The sequence below is a fragment of the Halichoerus grypus genome, chromosome X, assembly GCF_964656455.1.
Source record: "Halichoerus grypus chromosome X, mHalGry1.hap1.1, whole genome shotgun sequence".
NCBI classification, from domain to species: domain Eukaryota; kingdom Metazoa; phylum Chordata; class Mammalia; order Carnivora; family Phocidae; genus Halichoerus; species Halichoerus grypus.
The window spans coordinates 90,125,919-90,146,059 of record NC_135727.1 but is presented as its reverse complement, the minus strand read 5'-3'; the positions used below and the strand labels follow the sequence as shown (position 1 = coordinate 90,146,059).

Genomic DNA, 20,141 nt, shown 5'->3' with positions numbered 1-20,141 from the left:
TCCCAGCTGCCCTGAACATTCTTCCTGGGGTCCGGTGCACAGGGGCTCACTCCCCATGGTGCCCACCCTGAGGGCGCTCTGGATGTCTTCTTCAAGATGGAAGCAGGAGGGGTTAGCCACCAAGTGAGCCTCTGCTCGGGGATGCCCACATAATGTCAGGTGCCTCCCTCCCGACTGCTGGAAATCTGGGAGTCCCACCGGCACCACACAAACCCTCAGGTGTCACAGTCTAGTGCAGGAGGCTCACACATATGTACAAGCACAACAAAAAGAAAGTGAAAGGCGCTGCAGTATGTAGGTATGAGAATGGAACACTGGATCCAGATGGCCTTGGTTCCAATCCCGGCTCCAGGATTTCCCAGCTGTGTGACCTCTGGCAGGTTGCTAAACCTCTCTGTTTCTCAGGTGCCTCGTTTGTTAAACGGAGAACACAACACTATCTCATTAGGTTGTTGTAAGGAGTATTATATGAGTTAATATTTGTGAAGAATTTAGAACAGGTCCTGACATATAATAAATGTACAGTAAATGCTTGCTAGTGAAAAAAATCTGAAGCATTGAATTACAAGTACAGCCCATGGAAGTTTAAGAAGGGACACAGGGGAAGAAGACATAATGGTCTCCTCACAGTAAAGCAAAGGGGATACTAGCACTACCCTCCAAAGTTATTTCCTTATATCTTTTTTTAAAGATTTTATTTATTTATTTATTTGTCAGAGAGAGTGCCCGCACAAGCAGGGGGAACGGCAGGCAGAGGGAGCAGCAGGCTCCCCGCTGAGCAAGGAGCCTGATGCGGGACTGGATCCCAGACCCTGGGATCATGACCTGAGCAGAAGCCAGATGCTTAACCAACTGAGCCACCCAGGCGCCCCTCCTTACATCTTTCTTAAAGTGTGGTCCTATGGCTAAGTCCCCATCCTTTAGCAGGAAACCTGTCCTCTCCCAGGCCAGAGCCAGTCCTCTCCAAGGCTACTCATCTAGGATAGCCCTGGGAGTGACGTAGAGCCAGAAATGAGGTGAGCAAAGCCCAGCCCCATTCCTCCCACAGGGATCAGACGCTAGCCTCTTGGAGTTGCATGTCCAGGTCTGGTATAACATGAACCCCAGTCATTAATTTTATTTTGCAAATCATTAGCTATAAATGGTCATTTAGAGTGTTTCCCCCCGGTAGTTCGTTCATACCAACCTTGTGCACACAGCTATGTGCACGTGTGAGTGTTTCTTTAGCACACAATCTTACAAGTAGAATTGGTGAGTCAAAGGAGTCACTCATGCAACAAACACCTAAAGAGTGCCTAGTAAGTGATGGACACCGCTCTAGGTGCTGGGGAGACGTCAAGGAACTAAAAGTCACACGTTCGTGGGAGCTGACATTCCAGTGGAGGAAGTTTCCAGTTTTTATCTTGACAGATGTTGCCACAATGCTGTCCAATTACCAACACCCTCAGCCCACCCCTGGAGTGGGAGCTTTGCGGCAGGCGGATGGATTCCTTGGCCTTTGCTCTCTGCAAGATCTTCAGGGTCAGGGCTGGGGACGTCCATGTGCAGTGCGTATGTGTCACGGGGAGACCGGGACGGAAGGGTCCACTGGGGGTGGGGGGGGGTGGAGAAGGAGGGAGAGAAATGGTTCACAGGGTCTTTGCGTAGAAGCCTCCTTGATCACACCACTAGGGGGCCTACAGGAGGTAGGGAGGAACAGTCCAAGATAGAACCGTCCTCCCAGGTTCTACCCCTTCAGGAGGTAGAGATGGAACAGTCAGCTCTGGGAGGTACCACTGGGTAGGGGGCGTCTATTCTGGAACAAACCATTGTGTGGGCTGGAGAGGCGCTAAGGGCTGCTACCACCCCCGTGCAAGGGGATTGCGCCCAAGCCCCTGATGGAGGCAGGAGTGGCACTGCCTTGACCGTCCGCAGCCCCCGCTCATCCTCCCGGTTCCCATCCAAGTCCCAGGTAAGCTCCCATTATAGCACCGAGAACGCCACCTTTCCCAAGCTTCCGTCGCAGCTTCTTCGGCCCCGCCCTTCTTGGTTCCTTGACTTTGAATCGGGGGCTTGCGCGTGCAGGGCCTAGCGATTGGATCCCAGGAGAAGGGAGCGGGCCCCAAGGCTCGTTTTGGGATCTGATTGGTCAACGCGAGCTTTCCCCAATCCCAAGCTTATCCCGTGCGCGGAAGGGACGTCAGCCCCGCCCCCGTCGCGCGCCGAGCTCCAATCGGCCCCTGGTTGGGCGCACGCGCGGTGGTTGCTTGGCAGGAGTTCGAGGCGTGCGGCGGTGGGGCTTTCGTGATGGTGAGCAAGTTCGAATCCCATGTCCGTGCCTCAGTGTGTTAACTTGTCAAAGGGGCTGAAGGTGGTACTCCTGAAGCAAAATTCAGAGATCACTGGCACGTAGCCATGCTCCGCCTCTTAGTGCAGCGGTGTTGTTGGCTGACCTCGTGTGTTGCCCGTTCATCCTAAACTCAGTCACAAGCCCAGCCCCGCCCCCTCGCAGTCATTCTTGCAGTGCTTCCATTCTTCTCTCCACTGCTGAAATTGCATCATCGGAAAAGTCACTTTATTAAGCAGAAATCCTGCCTGGTGGACCGCCCCTGACCCCAGGACCACAGAGCAGGGCTCCTTGGAGGAGCCGGGTCCCCCAGCAATTGGTGCTAGGAATTGGATATTTCGCCGTGTCGGTTTTCTTTTTGCTGTTAATTCCAGAAGTATGTTAAGGACCTGGAACCAGGTTATCTTGAAACCATACTGCAATCTAGTTTTATTTTTTTTAAAGATTTTATTTGTCAGCGACATAGAGAGAGAGCAAGCAAGGGGGAGCGGCAGGCAGAGGGAGAAGCAGGCTCCGCACTGAGCAGGGAGCCCGATGGGGGGCTTGATTCCAGGACCCCGGGATCATGACCTGATCGGAAGGCTTAACCCACTGAGCCACCCAGGTGTCCCTGCAATCTAGTTTTAAAAAGCAACATTAATTTTTTTTTTTTTTTGGTGGGCAGCAAAGTTTATTGAGCGATAGGGTAAAGCTCCTTAAGAGAGAGGGGACCTGAGAGCATTGCTCGCCACATTAATCTTTATCTAAAGGCAACAACAAATGCTTGTGTTCACAACATTACATTTCCAACATTTCCTCTTGTGATGCATAATAAAGTGGGGGAAGCTACATAGTCAAAAAATAAAAGTAAACATGAAAGTATGGGACAAAAAAGCAAACTCTAAAAGTGAATGCAAGCATACGCAAATGAACCTAACTCTTGATCAAATTGATAACTCACGGAGAGAGTATTCTTCCTGATTACTTTCTCTGGCTGCGTTAATATGGGTCATCACACAGAGGAAGGGCTCCATCTGCCCAGCCTTCAGTACACAATTTTGTTTTCTTTCTGTCAAGATTTCTGAATGCTTCCTGTTTGTTTTAATCAGGATGCTGTCATTTACCTGAAGCCCATTTCTCTAGGACAAGGGCAGACTGGAAAAATAGTCTGTTTATATCAGTTACTTGTCTGAAATTGCCTTGGAATACAAGAGTCAGAACTCGAAGAACTTGGTAAAAAGGTGGCTGGAGCAGACTCACTCTCCTCTCAGGTCCCCTCACCATTCCAGCCCCTGGAGTAGCTCCAGTCACTCTAGCTGCTGAGGGCCATAACCCCAGTGTGGTGCTTGTCATTAGCTCTTTCTTAGAATTCCACACTGATCTCTCTCATTCTATATCAGAGTGACTGCTGAAAAGCCATTATTTATGTAACTGCCTCTACTTATGACTGTCTGTCCTACGGGCTCTTACATGGCTCTAAAATCCCCACATTATACTCCTGTTGTGGTGAATGCATAGGAACGGGACTGTTTACATTGCTATTAGCAGCTGTTAATAGCTGCCCAGACAAACCCAAAAGCCAAAAACCAGCACACCCTGCTGGGATTTTGAGTGGATTGTGTTGAATCTATAGACCAGTCTGGGTAGAATTGATACCTTAACAATATTGAGTCTTCTGATCTATAAACGAGGTATACCTGGCCACTTATTTATGTCTTTAATTTTTCTCAGCAATGTTTTGTAGTTTTCTGTGTATAGGTCTTACATATCTTTTGTCAGAGTTATACCTGAGTATTTCATATTTTTGATGCTATTGTGAGTGGAACTGTTTTCTTAATTTCATTTTCAAATTTGCTAAAATTTTGTTTAGAATTTTTCATTTCGTTCGCTTTTTTATAGCTTCTATTGTATTTTCTACATGGATGATCATATAGGTGATCATAAGAACTTTTTGTTTTCCATTGTGGATGTTTTATTTCTTTGTCTTACCTGACTGCAGTGGCTATGACTTCTGGTACAGTATTGAATAGAAGTGGTGAGAGTGGAAATCCCTATCCTGTTTCTAATGTCAGGGAGAAAACATTCCGTCTTTCACCATTAAGTATGGTGTTAGCTGTGATTTTCCATAGATGCCTATTATCAGGTTGAGCAATGTTTATTCTATTCCTTGTTTGCTGAGAGGTTTTATCAGAAATCAGTGTTGAAGTTTTTAAAATGCTTTTGTCTACCTCTGTTGAAATGATATCTTTTTTTTTTTCTTTTCATGTGTTAGCATGGTGAAATAACATTGGTTTTCAAATGTTAAACCAGCCCTGCATCCCTGGATTAAGCCCTAGCTCCCATGATGTGTTATCCTTTTAATATATTGTTGTATTTGATTTGCTAAAATTTTGTTTAAAAATTTGTGTCTGTAATTACAAAAACATTGGTCTGTAGTTTTCTAATGTCTTGGTCTGATTTTTGTATCAGGGTATAATGCCAGCCTCATAGAATGAGTCTGGAAGTATTTTCTCCTCTTCTGTTTTTTTTTTTTTAATTTATTTATTTGACAGAGAGATAGAGAGCACAAGTAGGCAGAGCGGCAGGCAGAGGGAAAGGGAGAAGCAGGCTTCCCGCTGAGCAGGGAGCCCGATGCGGGGCTTGATCCCAGGACCCTGGGATCATGACCTGAGCCGAAGGCAGATGCTTAACCGACGGAGCCACCCAGGCGCCCCTTCTCTTCTTCTGTTTTAAAGAATTTGCATAGAACTGGTATTTTTTCCCCCCTTAAGTATGTGGTAGAATTCTCCAGTGAAGCCATCTAGTTATTTCTTTTTTAAAAATTTTATTATTTTTGGGTGCCTGGGTGGCTCGGTCGTTAAGTGCCTGCCTTTGGCTCAGGTCATGATCCCAGCGTCCTGGGATCGAGCCCTGCATCAGGCTCCCTGCTCATTGGGAAGCCTGCTTCTCCCTCTCCCACTCCCCCTGCTTGTGTTCCCTCTCTCGCTCTCTCTGTCAAATAAATAAATACATAAAATCTTTAAAAAAATAAATAAAGATTTTATTATTTTTAAGTCATCTCTTACACCCAACGTGGAGCTTGAACTCATGACCCCGAGATCAAGAGTCACATGCTCTTCCAACCGTGCCAGCCAGGCGCCCCCCTCCCCTTAAGTATTTGGTAGAATTCACCAGTGAAGCTATCTAGTTATCTTTTTTTTTTTAAGATTTTATTTATTTGTCAGAGAGAGAGAGAGTGAGAGAGAGAGCGCACAAGCAGGGGGAGTGGCAGGCAGAGGGAGAAGCAGGCTCCCTGCTGAGCAAGGAGCCTGGAGCAAGGAGCCTGATGTGGGACTCGATTCCAGGACCCTGGGATCATGACCTGAGCTGAAGGCAGATGCTTAACCGACTGAGCCACCCAGGCATCCCGCTATCTAGTTATCTATTTCTTTTTGAGTGAGCTTGGATAATTTTTTCTTTTGATGAAATTGTCCATTTCATCTAAATTGTCAGATTTATTGGTATAAAGTTAATGTTTCCTTAATTATCCTTCTAATATCCGTAGGAACCAGTAGTGATATCACCTCTCTCATTCCTGATGGTGATCATTTGTGCTGTTCTACCTGGTAATTCATTGTTGACTCTTGCCTCCTGGCTGACTTGCCCCAAAGAAGAGGCTCCACGGCCAGTCCTGTAAACTTGCCTGAGGATTTGCTCCATAGTCATGCTGATCATCTGTCTCTCTCTGATGATCTTGGTACTTGAGAGTGTGAATGGAACTACCTACTGTTCTTATGCTTCCTAAAATTCTAAACTCCTTCGTCCTTTCATCCCAGCTAGAGTATGGGCTCTCTTAAAGCAAGAAAAAGGGTTGATACCCCCTCTTTTTTCACATCCGTCTGGGTGCAGTGTGATGCAGAGCTGGGTACACAGTAAGTACCCAGTGCATAAGTGAGGACTGATCGTCCCCGCCTATAATAAACATTTGGGGGTTTTTTTTGACATGACTCCATTAATGTCCAAGTTGAAGCTTTTCCCCTCCATAAAAAGCTTCCTGTTTCACAGCAGTTGCAATTGCTTACGAAGACTATTTTGAAGTGTGGGTTGATTTAACTTAAGTCATCATGGTTGCTGAGTGAGAATCACAAAGTTAAGGAGAATTTCAGAGATGACAATATTTCACTTTGAGGGGGTTGGATACAGGGTACAAGACAGAGAACCAGACTTTGCCGCTTTATGTAAGCCCAGTTGAGGAAGTCAAAAATTCAGCTTCCCTCCTGACTCTTTGAGCTGGGCATTGGATTGTGTCCTAACGTTCAGAGATACCCAGTTTCTGAGAAAAGGAGTCTTTTTGAGGTGAGGAGAGGAGACCTGTGTGACATCTGCTCTTGGATTCAGTCAGGGACCCTCTGATGAATCCCCAGGCTGGGGGCTGGGCTGCCGTTAGGAAGCGCGCAGCAAAGCAGGAACTTCTGGTTCCAGTTGGTTCTTGCCAAAAGCCTCAAGACATTTGAAGGAGGTGAGATCTGGCACGCAAAAGAAAAGAGCTTTTGTGCAGCTTAGAGCATGGCACTGAACAAATGGCAGAATAGGCAGCCCCAGAGGAAGGTGCTGCTATCCCAGTGACATCCTGAGAGGCTGGATCCACCTGCAACAGGCCAGGCACCCATTTGGTACGGTTGCGGGGAAGAAAAGATGCATCTGTCATGCTCTCTTCCCTCCAGGAGGGATAAGCCACCCCAGGCAAGCACTCTGGAGGTCACCATTTGATCATTTCCACAACCAGGGCTTTGGGAGGACAGAACTGGTTGGTGCTTTCGAGCCGGTCCTTGAAATGAGTTTCCATGCAGGGTCTCAAAAGGAATAACCAAGCAGGGCAGTATTGACTTCCCCAGGGAGAGAGATTGGGTGCGCCAGGGAGCATCAGCCTAGCTAATTCACCTGTTCATTAACCGGCTCCCTTTTATTCAGATATTCAGTGCAAGACTGTGTTAACTGCTTCTCAGGAATGCTCTTAATCCTCACAACGTCCTTTGAAGAGATGTGGGCCATTGTGACCTCTGTTTTGCACATTAGGAACCCGGGGCACACGACATGTGACCTGCTTCTTGGTCACACTACTAGTGGAGGATGGAGCCAAGGCTCCAACCTTGTCTATCCGTGTCCTGTAGCCATAGTCCTTCGTTAATAACAGTAAGAACTAGCTCTTAATGAGCACCTGGGCTCTGTGACGTTAGCTAATTCATTTCATCCCCACAGCAACATTTTCAGGCAGGTGCCATTATTTCCCCATTTTACAGAAAGAGAAACTGAGGCGAGAAAGGTTAGGTTCCTTGCCCCAAAGTTACATAACACATAAATGGATTAGAATCCTGGCAGTCTAGTGCTGGAGCCCAAGTTCCTAAGCCACCCCCCCACCCCCGCCAATGCCTCTCAAGGGTCACATGACATGAAATGTTGGCCCAGCACCAACTGCCCACCCCGCAGCATAACGTGAGTGTTAAAACATGCCTTAGCAGAAGTGACCATGGGATTCCAACTCTGATGTGTTCTGCTGCAAATCACATTACTGGTTCATTCGCAGAGTCAGGACTATAACCCTGCCTTTCTGACTGGGGGTGAGGTGGGATAGCATGTAGAGAATAACACAAAGGCCCTATAAAAGGCCCCAGCTATTCAAAAACCTCTCTCTCTCCTATCTCCAATGAATTACTCTTTGTGTTAAAACCTCTTTCCCTAAAGATCATAACTGAAGATGAAATACGGTGCCAGATTTATTCCCCAGCTGTCTGTGGTCAGCTTGCTGAATTGGCTCAGAGGGTGTGGAACATAGAACAGGGCAGTTTGGATGGGGCGAGGGTAATGGGGAGGTTCTGGAAGGAAGGACAGTCAGGAGGCAGTGAGCAGGGCACTGGGTACCGAGCAGGACTAGTGAAGAGGGAGAGGAAATCTGATAAAAGAGAAAGAGGGTCCCCAGAGGAGGACAGATAAGAGGCCCCCCAATACTTAGTGTTTCCTCCATCATCTCCCCATAGCCTGACCTTGATCTTAGGAAGCCCTCATGCCCAGGATTTAGCTAAACAGCTGGGGAGGAGGGGGACATCAGTGCCACATGCCATCAAAACCCAGCTGTGGAATGAAACAACAAAACCATCTTGTTCCTTTGTGAAGGAATTTCAGGCATCATCAGCTGGTGGCTTGGGGTTTTCGCAAGGGGAGCGGCAAGTTGGAGCTGGTCTCTGGAGTGTCCTTGGGGTCTCACAAACTCCGCAGGCAGGAAAGCTCATTCTGCTGGGTGCCCAGAAGTCTGACTGTTCTCAACACCAGAAGTGGCAACAATGTGGACTGTATTTCTGATTTTATTTGCTGCTGTCTGCAGCCGTACCTGCATCCCATACTGTTGTGGGTATGGCCTGGGCGCTGCGCATTTCAGTGGCCTTTGTCAGCAGCGGCAACATTAGGACATCGGCTTTTGCAACGTTGTAGGTCCTGTTCCACTTCATGAGTTGCTTGGGGAGGAGGGTTTCTGTCCTCAGACTGAAGGATTCCACACCAGCATGCCGTTCATAGGCGTTCATGTCCAGATGCAGAGGGAAAGGCGCCATCCCACCTGACCTCGTCTCCGTGGGGCTGCCCTTGAGACCCTGGGCCTGGGCCCCAGTGCCCCCCACCCCACCCTGAGATCTGGCTGAGCCCCACGCAAATATACAGACCACAGCTGGGAGTGGGGCCCCTCAAACTCTCCGTCTTCATATGGAACCCTTTGTAGCGGAGTTGAGAACCGTTTATCTGCCAGAACTTCAGTGGTCTCGGTACTGTCACCGTCTGAGACCACTAACTACCAGTTCCTGCTTTCTCAACCTCCTGGATGACATCCGTGGACTATCTGTGGAAGCTCAATTTTAAGACCCCTGGTCTGTTTGTTACCTAGGTGATGTAAGTGAGAGAGGGCTTGTAGGTGTGCTTGGATACTGTGGTTACTCAGTGATCGCCGTTGCTCTGTTCAGTTGCCCACTGCATCCAGCTCTTCATGACCCTCTTGTAATGCCCTGATTACTGGGGATCTGCGAGCAGGGCATAGAGTAGACTGGGGGGGGTGGAGGAGCTTGGGAACAGATTTGGTGTTCAGAAGAGAACAGTGTGAACCCACTGAAGTGGGGAGTCTGCTTGAGACTCTCTCCCTCTCCCTCTGCCCCTCCTTCTGCTCTCTATCTAAAATAAATAAATAAATCTTTTAAAAAAAGTAGCATGATAATTCCAAATTGTATGATGGTTCCAGAACCCTAGGTGTGTGCAAGTAGACAATTGAAAATATTTATTGGCACTTTTTTTGACTTAGGGGAGAAAAGTTCTCCCTATGGGGGCAAACCCAGAGTCATGTATGCCTCCTGGAGGCCCCTGCTTAAAGAGGTCATGAAAGCAACATAGTAAATACTGAAAGAGCCCACTGAGTTAGCTGAGGGCATTCGGGAAGATATGGTGCAGGTACAAACATGAAGCAATAGCTGATGAACTCTTTGCAAAACAGCAAAACCATTTACCCCATCCCCCCACCCACCTCCCCTCCAGCAACCCACGGTTTGTTCCCTATAGTTAAGAGTCTCTTATGGTTTGGGGCACCTGGGTGGCTCAGTCGGTTAAGCATCTGCCTTCTGCTCAGGTCATGATCTGGGGGTCCTGGGATCAAGCCCCGCTTTGGGCTCCCTGCTCAATGGGGAGCCTGCTTCTCCCTCTGCCTCTGCCTGCCACTCTCCCTGCTTGTGTGCGCTCTCACTCTCTCTCTCCTTCTCTCTCTCTTCACAAATAAATAAATATTTTTAAAAATGGAGCTGCCTTTATAAAAAAAAGGGGCACTATGAAAAATTGCTATGGGTGGTTATTTAATTTTATGTATATATGTATTTCAAAGCATGGTTATTTTATTTTATTTTTAAAGATTTTATTTATTTATTTGACAGCACAAAGTTTTTAAAAAGTGGGGCAGCTGGGTGGCTCAGTTGGTTAAGCATCCGACTCTTGATTTTGGCTCAGATTGTGATCTCAGGGTCCTGAGATTGAGCCCCTCATCGGGATCTGCACTAGGCGTGGAACCTGCTTAAGATTTTGTCTCTCCTTTCCCTCTGCCCCTCCCCACCCTCTCTTGCTCCAAAAAATAAATAAATAATTAAAAAGATAAAAAGTTTTTAAAAAGTGCATACCTCACTTGTCCCACCTGTCCAGAGTATAATCCAGGGAAACCCATTCACACAAATGGATTTCATACAGTTTCCCCTGTCTTGTGGATATACATTATTTTAGTCATGGTTTGTAGGTTTTCACTGGGTCAAAGCTTTCCCTTGTAGACAGGCCACTGCTGCTGTAGCTAAAATTCTGTTAAAAAAGATTATCCCAACCTGGGGAATCCCTCTTGAACTTCATAGTGATTGGAGAATCCATTTTACCAGTCAGGTGTTTCAATGAGTCTATGCTGTTTGTCTGGTTTTACAACACTTTCATGGTGTGTATCATCCTCAATCCTTAGGGTTAGTTGAATACACTAAAGGCACTATGAAGACTCAGTTGGCAAGATTTGTAGACACCCTCCAAATAACTTGGCTGAAAGCATTGTCCCTGGTCCTTGTAAATCTCAGATCCACCCCCTTGGAACTTACAGAATTTTACCCTTAGAGATAGTCACAGGATGTCCAATGCACTTGGCCTCTGCCTTCTTTAACCCACTTCGATATTGTAAAGGTCTAATTGTTTCTATTTAAAATAACCATGCTGGGTGCCTGGGTGGCTCAGTCAGTTAAGCATCTGCCTTCGGCTCAGGTCATGATCTCAGGGTCCTGGGATCGAGTCCTGCATCGGGCTCCCTGCTCAGTGGGGGGCCTCCTTCTCCCTCTCCCTCTGTCTGCCACTCCCCCTGCTTGTGCGTGCTCTCTCTGACGAATAAATAAAATATTAAAAAACTTTTTAATTCCAGTGTTATATTAGTTTCAGTGGTTAAACAATTCCATACATCACACAGTGCTCATCACAAGTGTCCTCCTTAATCCCCATCACCTATTTCCCCCATCCCCCACCCACCTCCCTTCTGGCAGAGGTAGGCACTTTTTGTAGCCTTATTAATATCTCCCCACCAATATTGGTTCATGAACACTATCATTTTGTCAGTAGACTGATGGTTTAATGCATCTATAGTGTAAAGCAAAGGGAATTTTAGGATTTCTGGTAGAGCCAGATTGTTATTTGGTCCAAACCAGAGTTCTCTCTCTCTCTCTTTTTTTTTTTAAAGATTTTTATTTATTTATTTATTTGACAGAGAGAGAGAGACAGTGAGAGAGGGAACACAAGCAGGCGGAGTGGGAGAGGGAGAAGCAGGCTTCCCGCTGAGCCGGGAACCCGATGCAGGGCTCGATCCCAGGACCCTGGAATCATGACCTGAGCCCAAAGCAGACGTCCAATGACTGAGCCACCCAGGCGCGCCCAGAGTTCTCTTTTTATATTGAACCAACAATTATTAGATTTCCAATATTGTTTTTCCCTCTCTGGGGCCAATTGTTGGGTATCTCTTGTGAATTTTTCCAAATTATCATTTGGGAGAACATCCCTTTGAAATATGACAGAGGTTTGACTATTGGTTTCCTGGAGGGAAGCATTTTTGGTGGAAGTATCAGCAAGGTAGTTTCCTTTGGTGTCCAAGGAGTTGAGTCTGGAATGCCCAGGAACATTAACAGTAGCCAGAGCAGCTGGTAAAAGTATGGCATCTAATACATTTTGGACATAAGAGCCATTTAAATTTGTAGTCCCATTGGAAGTAAGGAAATCTCATTTCCATATAACATTTCACAGTCATGGGCTACCCCAAAGGCGTACTGACTATTGGTATAAATGTTTGTGGTTTTACCCTTGGCCAAGGTACAAGCTTAAGTAGGGCGTCTAACTCAGCCTGTTGGGCTGAAGTAGCCAAAGGTAAAGGTGTTGTCGCAATGACTTCAAAAGGAGTTGCAATAGCATACCCAGCACAATATCTACCATTTTCATCCTTTAAGTAAGAACCATCAGTAAGCCATGAAAAGTCTGCATTGGTTAGAGGAGTTTCCGATAAATTGTCACAGGGAGTCAAAAGGTGATCTGTCGGTGTTAAGCAGTTGTGAAGGGTTTCTTCTGGATCTAAACATGGTCTTTGCTCCAAGATCAGATGCCCTAACTATAGAACCTGAGTTTGAGCCAACTGCAATTTTTCTTTGGAGACTTTATGTCTCTTTAAGGCCAAAATTTTTTAACAGGTGGATGTGATCCTCCTGTGAAGAGGTTTGAGAAGGGGAGCAGAGAAGCAAATCATCTATGTATTGTAGCAAAGTAGAGCCTGCAGAAAACTTTACATCATCCAAATCAGCTTTTAAGGTTTGTGAAATATAAGAACTCTCTATGAAATCCTGGGACATTACTGTCCAGGTGTATTGCCTTTTTTCCCAAGTGAAAGCAAAAAGATACTGGCTATCCTTGTCAACTGGAATACTAAAAATGCCCTGCATGGATGAATTACAGTGAAAAATTTTCTTTCAGTGAGAATGGATGTCAGCAGTACATGGGGTTAGGAACAACAGGGTGTCAATCGATAACAATGTTATTTATTGCTCCAGGGTCTTGGATAATCTTCCATCCTCGGCCATTTGGGTTTTCTCACAGGTAAAATAGGGGTATTAGAGGAACTAGTGCAGGGGATAATGAGGCTCTGAGCTTTGTAATCTAGTATGGGGTTGATGCCTTGAAAGGTTTCTTTATTTATAAGGCATTGATTAATTCTAGGGAGAGGTTTTGAGGGATCTATTTGAATCTTGATGGGTGGTACATTGTGGATTCTGCCAATATCTGTTGAAGATTTTGCTCATAAAGAGGTTAGCAGCTGCTCTGATAGGAACAAATGATCAGTGTCCCTGGACTCAGTTACAGTGGCATCAGAGATAGAGCAAACAAAAGATGTCAAGGGTCATTTAATTCCCCTGTTGGCTATTTTAATTGCTACTGTCAAATTCTGGAATTATTTCCCCCTTTTGGGAGAAAGGAATTCTGGCATGATACTTTTCTAAGAAATCTCAGCCCAGTAAATGAATAGGGGTTGAGGAACGAAGGGGGAAAGGGTGTGCATCTCTCAAAGGGTGCAGACAAAAGGGAACAGGTTCAGAGACACAAACCTGTTGAGGTTTATTAGAGACCCACCCCTATTTGAACTTTAAGGACTCCAAGGCAGGGGCTGCTTTATAACAGTGAGACTGAACACCAAGAGTGTAGCTCTGGTGTCTATAAAGACAGAGATTCAGTCCCAGTCTCGAGAGTGGTTTCTCTGAGCTGATTGAGAGGGGAGAGCCCACGTGGTTCCTCAGAGGCCTGTCACCGGAAGTTAGGAGGACATTGGAAAGCCTGGCTAGAGGGCTGAAGGCACTTGGAATGCCTACGTTTATAACAGTCTTTTTTTCCAATGCCCTGGTTCTTTGCAATACTAGCAGAAACTAAAAGGGTTTGGGTTTTGTTTAGGGGCCTTTATTTGCTGGAGTTGAAAGTTGAGAATTTTAGTGGTCTTTCTTTTGGGTGACTCATCTAGAGTGTGAGCAAGCTGGTTTGGCAAATTAACTAAACTTGGAATGGACATGGTTTCCCATTCCATCCTGGTCCTTTCAACTAAAAGAGAAAGATCCTGGTTCAGTCCATTAATAAACATAGAGTTAAATGCTACCCAGGTGGATTCAATATCTAACAAAAACCCAGAGTTTTCTTTGAAAACAATCTGAAGTCGATTGTAATAGTCATGAACAAGTTCATTGGGCTTTTCTGTATAAACCTGAATTTCGTTCCAATCAACGGTCTTAGGAAAAGCTACTGTAATTGCTTGGCAGAGATTTTTGGTGAGTGTTCTAGCATCTTGCCAAAAGTTGTGGGGGGGGGGGCGTGGTTATCTCTCTAAATACCTTTCCAGATGTTCCCATCAGGCTAGTTTCATCCAATGTTTGGCCTGGTCTTCACCAAAAAGCATGTAGACTAACTGATATAAAACTGAGAAACCAGGTTGGTAAAAGTTTGAGTAACTATGTTACATGCTGCAGCAAACCTATAGGGGTCCTCAGTCACTTTAGGAAAACATTTTAACTATAGTCCCCAATTCGGCCTTAGTCCAGGAAACATAAGGAATTTGGGGCTTATTTGGATCCCCCAAATGTTTAACTTTAAAGGAGTCACGTTTTAATAGGTTCAGGGAGGAGGAAATGGGGAGAGTTTTGGAGGGAGAGGGAAGTTTGGAGAAAGGATTAGAATGAGGGATTGGGATATAGAAGAGGTGGAATCGGTGCAGACAAAATAGAGGCAAATGGCACCGGAGATGGGGCCCGAGCGCAAGATGTCTGCCATATGTCAGGAGACAAAGAAAGCAGTGGAGTGGGGAAAGAGGTCTCAGAAGCCCTTTTTACTTCTTTTAATTGTCCATTTGCCCCAGTTAATTTAGAAATAGTATTTCGTGGGGCGCCTGGGTGGCTCAGTCGGTGGAGCATCCGACTCTTGGTTTTGGCCCAGGTCATGAACTCAGGGTTGTAAGATCGAGCCCTGCGTCAGACCCCGCACTTGGTGTAGAGCCTGCTTGAGATTCTCTGTCGCTGCCCTTCCCCCAGCGTGCTCTCTCTCTCTCAATTAAATTAAATTAGATTTGATTTAATTTAATTTAAAAAGAAATATTATTTTCCAATGAGGCAAACTTAGAATCCTGAAAATGTTTGGAAGCCTCAGGCTGCCAATTAAAATAGGCTTTTGTTGTTGTTGTTGTTGTTTGTTTTTGTTTTTGTTTTGTTTTGTTATTTTGAACAGTGGCTTTCTAATTTAATTTTGAGAAAAAGAAGTTTTGGAGATCAAAAGTCTTCCATAATGGCCATTGGTGTACTTTTAGCTAAGTTGGTCCATTTAGGTAGAAATGCACATGAGGAGGGAACCGCAGTTTTTAAACATGAAACCGGCCAGGGTCCCAGAAAGAGAGGGGTGCCCTTAAAGTATTTTGATGACTGGGGTCCCACTTCTTAGAAGTTTTTCAGGAACAGCCTGGTTTCAGAAGGAATCATCTCTTTTTTTTTTTTTTTTTTTTTAATTTGACACAGAGAGAGAGAGAGAGAGACAGCGAGAGAGGGAACACAAGCAGGCGGAGTGGGAGAGGGAGAAGCAGGCTTCCCGCTGAGCAGGGAGCCCGATGCGGGACTTGATCCCAGGACCCTGGGATCATGACCTGAGCTGAAGGCAGACGCTTAACCGACTGAGCCACCCAGGCGTCCCTCCAGAAGGAATCAGACCAAAGGCCAGCACAGTTCCAGTAGGGACAGTCTGGTTCTAAAAAGGAGTCAGGCCAAAGGCCAACACAATTCCTACAGGAACAGTCCAAAGGCTAACATAGTTCCAGTAGGCACAATTCTAACAGGACCAGTCTGGTTCCAAATGGAGTCCGATCAAAAGCCAAAGAATACTCTCAGATAGGACAAAGCTTTAAAACAGATCCCAAATAATGCCCGGAGAACTCGAAACACAAAGTGAGCAGAACTTGAATCCAGGAGAAAACTTACCCTTAAACTCTAGGGTTGGCAAGAAAGCAGTGAGCATAGCTGGCTCTGTGGCTACCAGGACAGATTTTGCTCACCAGTCTTGGAGTTGTTGGGGGTCTTCTCTGGACCCCACTTCTGATCGCCAAATAATGTTAACCTTCAAAATAAAACTGTCAGTTATTTTATCTGTAAAAGTGGGTTTATTTAAGAATAACAGAGAAGTATAACTGGGGACATGTAAGCTATGGCAAAACCATAGGCAAGTTGGGAGAACAAAAGAAAAGGATGCTTTTTTATAGAGGAAAACGGGGAGCTGGGAGACACAGAGTCCACTGAAATAAACTAGGATTTCCAAGTGCACTGGTTTTTCATTGGCTGAGTTGTGACAGTCTCTCATTGGCTGGGCTGTTGCTGGGAAAGGAGAAAACCTTTCTCCCTCCTGCTTGGGTAGTAAAGTAGTATGGACTTAAAAGCTATCTTCCTGTTGGGGTCTGCAAATGAGGAGAAGTGATAGGGTGAGAGATCTCCCTTCTGGCCTCCTACCTCCATTTTAGTGAGGCTTCCCTTTCTTAACTGTTCATACAGCCTTTTCTGAATGGATGTCAGTTGATTGCCTTTCTCATGTGAGTTGAGAATTTTTTTTATGTGAGTTGAGAATTTTTCTTGGTTCTTCATATTCTGAATAATTTGAATTATATTCTGGACATTTTGAATATTAGATTATGAGACTCGTGGTCTTGTGTAAATCCTGTGGAGTATGTTTCGATTTCTGTTTCATCAGGCATTTTCTCTTCACAGGCAGGCACAACAGCCCTTGTCCTTGTGTCTGGAGCCAGGACAAGGGAATCAGGTGGGCCTTGGAGGGGAGGGGATTAGATGTAGATGAGGCAAGCCCTGGGGGAATGATTTGAGGTATCTGGGTCCTGGGGGCACCAGAAAATGCCAGCAAAAGGCAGATTTGGGAATCCTAAGTAGGCCAGGATAAAGGGGTGGGAAGGCCCCTACTCACACACCAATGGACAAGTGGGCATGCTCAGTGCCGCATGCCTCCGCATTGACCAATGGTGTGGGGCACGTGCACTGCATACCTCATGCTGAGTTGTGCTGGCCGCATCATACCCTGTGGATTCTTTCATTCTGCCAGAGACTCAGTCTGTAGGTCCCCTGATAAATCCTCCCTGGAGGGTAAGTGTGAGTGGGGGTGAGGGGGGAGCCAGTGAGTTTCAAACAGGTAGGGTCTGTGTGGTTCCTGACCTCTGAGCAGAAATATCCTCAAGGTCGTCACCCTTCTCTTCACAGGTACAGCACCCACCATGGCCTTTGATATCATTGCAGGCAGGGACAAGGGAGGACAATGGACTTGGGGGGGTAGACAAAATTGGGGCAAATATTGGGGGAAAGATTTAAGGTATCTCTGTCCTAGAAGACTCAGGAACTGCTAACAGAGGGCAGATCAAGAATCCCCAGTGGGGCCTGGATGAAGGAGTGGCGAAGCCACTGACCACCCAGCACACAAGATACACTTCACCTGCCCAGTGCCACCAACTTTCCCATCGCCCTTTGGCGTGTGTGTGTGTGTGTGTGTGTGTTTGTGTTTGTGCAACGCATTCTGGGTGCAGAGCTGTGAAGCTCCCACCCCCATGACACACAGGTGGGTTGCAGTGAGCCTGCCTACTAACATGTTCTTTTAAATCCCCTGTTGGCGTGGGGCTCGTGCAGTGCAGTCTGGGTGCAGAGCTGTGCAGGTCGCATCTTATCGTCTGGATTCGTTCTTGGTGTCTGAGACTCAAGTGGTAAGTCTCCAGATCAGTCCTTTCAAGAATTTAAGGGTGAAGAGGGAGCCAGCAGGCCTTGAGGGGGGAGGAGTGGTGTGGTATCTGGCCTCCAAGGAGGAAGGTCCTCAAGGTTGTCCTCCTTTTCCTCCGGGTGTCTCCGCAGACATGACCATTGTCTGTCTTGGTGGGTGTGGGACCCGGGAGGATGGTGGATGTGGGGGTGGGATTGAGAAGAAGATCGGGTGTCCTGGGCCATGATTTGAGGTATCTGAATCCTAGAGGTGCCAGGAATTGCCGACAGAGGGAGGAATAGAAATATTCAGTGGGGCTGAGATGAGGGAGTGGGGAGGCCGGCACCCCCCAAGACACGTGGGACACACTGTACCTGCCCAGTAGCATACTCTTTTATATCCTCCATTGGCGTGGGGTTCCTATGGTGCGTTCTGCGTGCAGAGCTGTGCGGGTCGCGTCTTACCGTCTGGATTCGTTCTTGGTGTGTGAGACCCAATTGGTAGGTCTCTGGATCAGTCCTCCCAGAAATTGAAGTGAGAAGTAGGAGAGCGAGCAGCCTTTGGGTGGGTAGGGGTGGAGGGGTTTCTGGCCTCCAAGGAGGAAGGTTCTCGAGGTTGTCCTTTTCCGCCGAGTGTCTCAGCAGCCATGGTCATTGTCTTTCTTGATGGGAGTGGGACAAGGGAGGATGGTGGGGTTGGGGGTGAGATGAAGATCGAGTGTCTTGGGGGGTGTGATTTGAGGTATCTGGGTCCTGGAAGTGCCAGGAATTGCCGACAGAGGGCAGATTAGGAATCCTCAGTGGGGCCCGGATGAAGGAGTGGGGAAGCCAGCGGCCCCCCCCCACACCCACGTGGGACGCACTGCGCCTGCCCAGTACCATGCGCCTTTTAATCAGCCATTTGCGTGGGGTGCAGAGCTGTGCAGGTCGCGTCTTACTGTCTGGATTCCTTCTTGGTGTCTGCGATTCAGTTGGTAGGTCTCTGGATCAGTTTTCTCAGAAATTTAAGTGTGAAGAAGGAGCCAGCAGGCTTTGGGTGGGTAGGGGTGGAGGGGTTTCTGGGCTCCAAGGAGGAAGGTCCTCGAGGTTGTCCTGCCTTTCCTCCAGCTGTCTCGGCAGGCAGGGCCATTGCCTTTCTTGGTGGGTTGTGGGAGTGAGATGAAGATCAGGCGTCTTGGGGACTTGATTTGACGTATCTGTGTCCCAGAGGCGCTAAGAATTGCGGACAGAGGGCAAATTAAGAATGCTCAGTGGGGCGGGGATGAGGGAGTGGGGAAAGCCCACCCCATTCACAGTGCGCCTGCACAGTAGCATGTTCTTTTAAGTCAGCCCCCATTGGCGTGGGGTTCGCGTGGCGCGGTCTGGGTGCGGAGCTGTGCAGGTCGCGTCTTACCGTCTGGATTCGTTTTTGGTGTGTGAGACCCAATTGATAGGTCTCTGGATCAGTCCTCCCAGAAATTGAAGTGAGAAGTAGGAGAGCGAGCAGCCTTTGGGTGGGTAGGGGTGAAGGGGTTTCTGGCCTCCAAAGTGGAAGCTCCTCGAGGTTGTCCTCCTTTTCCGCCGAGTGTCTCAGCAGCCATGGTCATTGTCTTTCTTGATGGGAGTGGGACAAGGGAGGATGGTGGGGTTGGGGGTGAGATGAAGATCGAGTGTCTTAGGGGGTGTGATTTGAGGTATCTGGGTCCTGGAGGTGCCAGGAATTGCCAACAGAGGGCAGATTAGGAATCCTCAGTGGGGCCCGGATGACGGAGTGGGGAAGCCAGCCCCCCCCACACCCACGTGGGACGCACTGCGCCTGCCCAGTACCATGCGCTTTTTTTTTTTTTTTAAAGATTTTATTTATTTATTTGAGAGAGAGAATGAGAGAGAGCACATGAGAGGGGGGGGAGGGTCAGAGGGAGAAGCAGACTCCCTGCCGAGCAGGGAGCCCGATGCGGGACTCGATCCAGGGACTCCAGGATCATGACCTGAGCCGAAGGCAGTCGCTTAACCAACTGAGCCACCCAGGCGCCCACCATGCGCTTTTTAATCAGCCGTTTGCCTGGGGTGCAGAGCTGTGCGGGTCGCGTCTTACTGTCTGGATTCCTTCTTGGTGTCTGCGATTCAGTTGGTAGGTCTCCGGATCAGTTTTCTCAGAAATTCAAGTGTGAAGAAGGAGCCAGCAGGCTTTGGGTGGGTAGGGGTGGAGTGGTTTCTGGGCTCCAAGGAGGAAGGTCCTCGAGGTTGTCCTGCCTTTCCTCCAGCTGTCTCGGCAGGCAGGGCCATTGCCTTTCTTGGTGGGTTGTGGGGGTGAGATGAAGATCGGGCGTCTTAGGGACTTGATTTGAGGTATCTGTGTCCCGGAGGCGCTCGGAATTGCGGACAGAGGGCGGATTAAGAATGCTCAGTGGGGAGGGGATGAGGGAGTGGGGAAAGCCCACCCCATTCGCACTGCGCCTGCGTAGTAGCACGTTCTTTTAAATCCGCCGCCATTGGTGTGGGGTTCGTGTGGCGCGGTCTGGGTGCAGAGCTGTGCA

General features: G+C 47.4%; 1 long non-coding RNA gene across 4 annotated transcripts in view; it reads left to right on the top strand.

Moving 5' to 3' along the window:
- Positions 1-1,796: 1,796 nt before the first annotated feature.
- The window catches only part of LOC118532158 (uncharacterized), a 30,510-nt gene continuing 12,165 nt past the window's right edge, over positions 1,797-20,141 (top strand). Inside the window, exons 1-2 of one of the 4 annotated variants that reach the window (XR_013444484.1) lie at positions 1,797-1,951; positions 17,560-17,633. This is a non-coding gene — a long non-coding RNA (uncharacterized LOC118532158). Of the gene's footprint in view, positions 1,952-2,206; positions 2,290-17,559; positions 17,634-20,141 lie in introns of those variants that run through there. The other 3 variants (XR_013444483.1, XR_013444486.1, XR_013444485.1) reach the window with 3 other exon arrangements.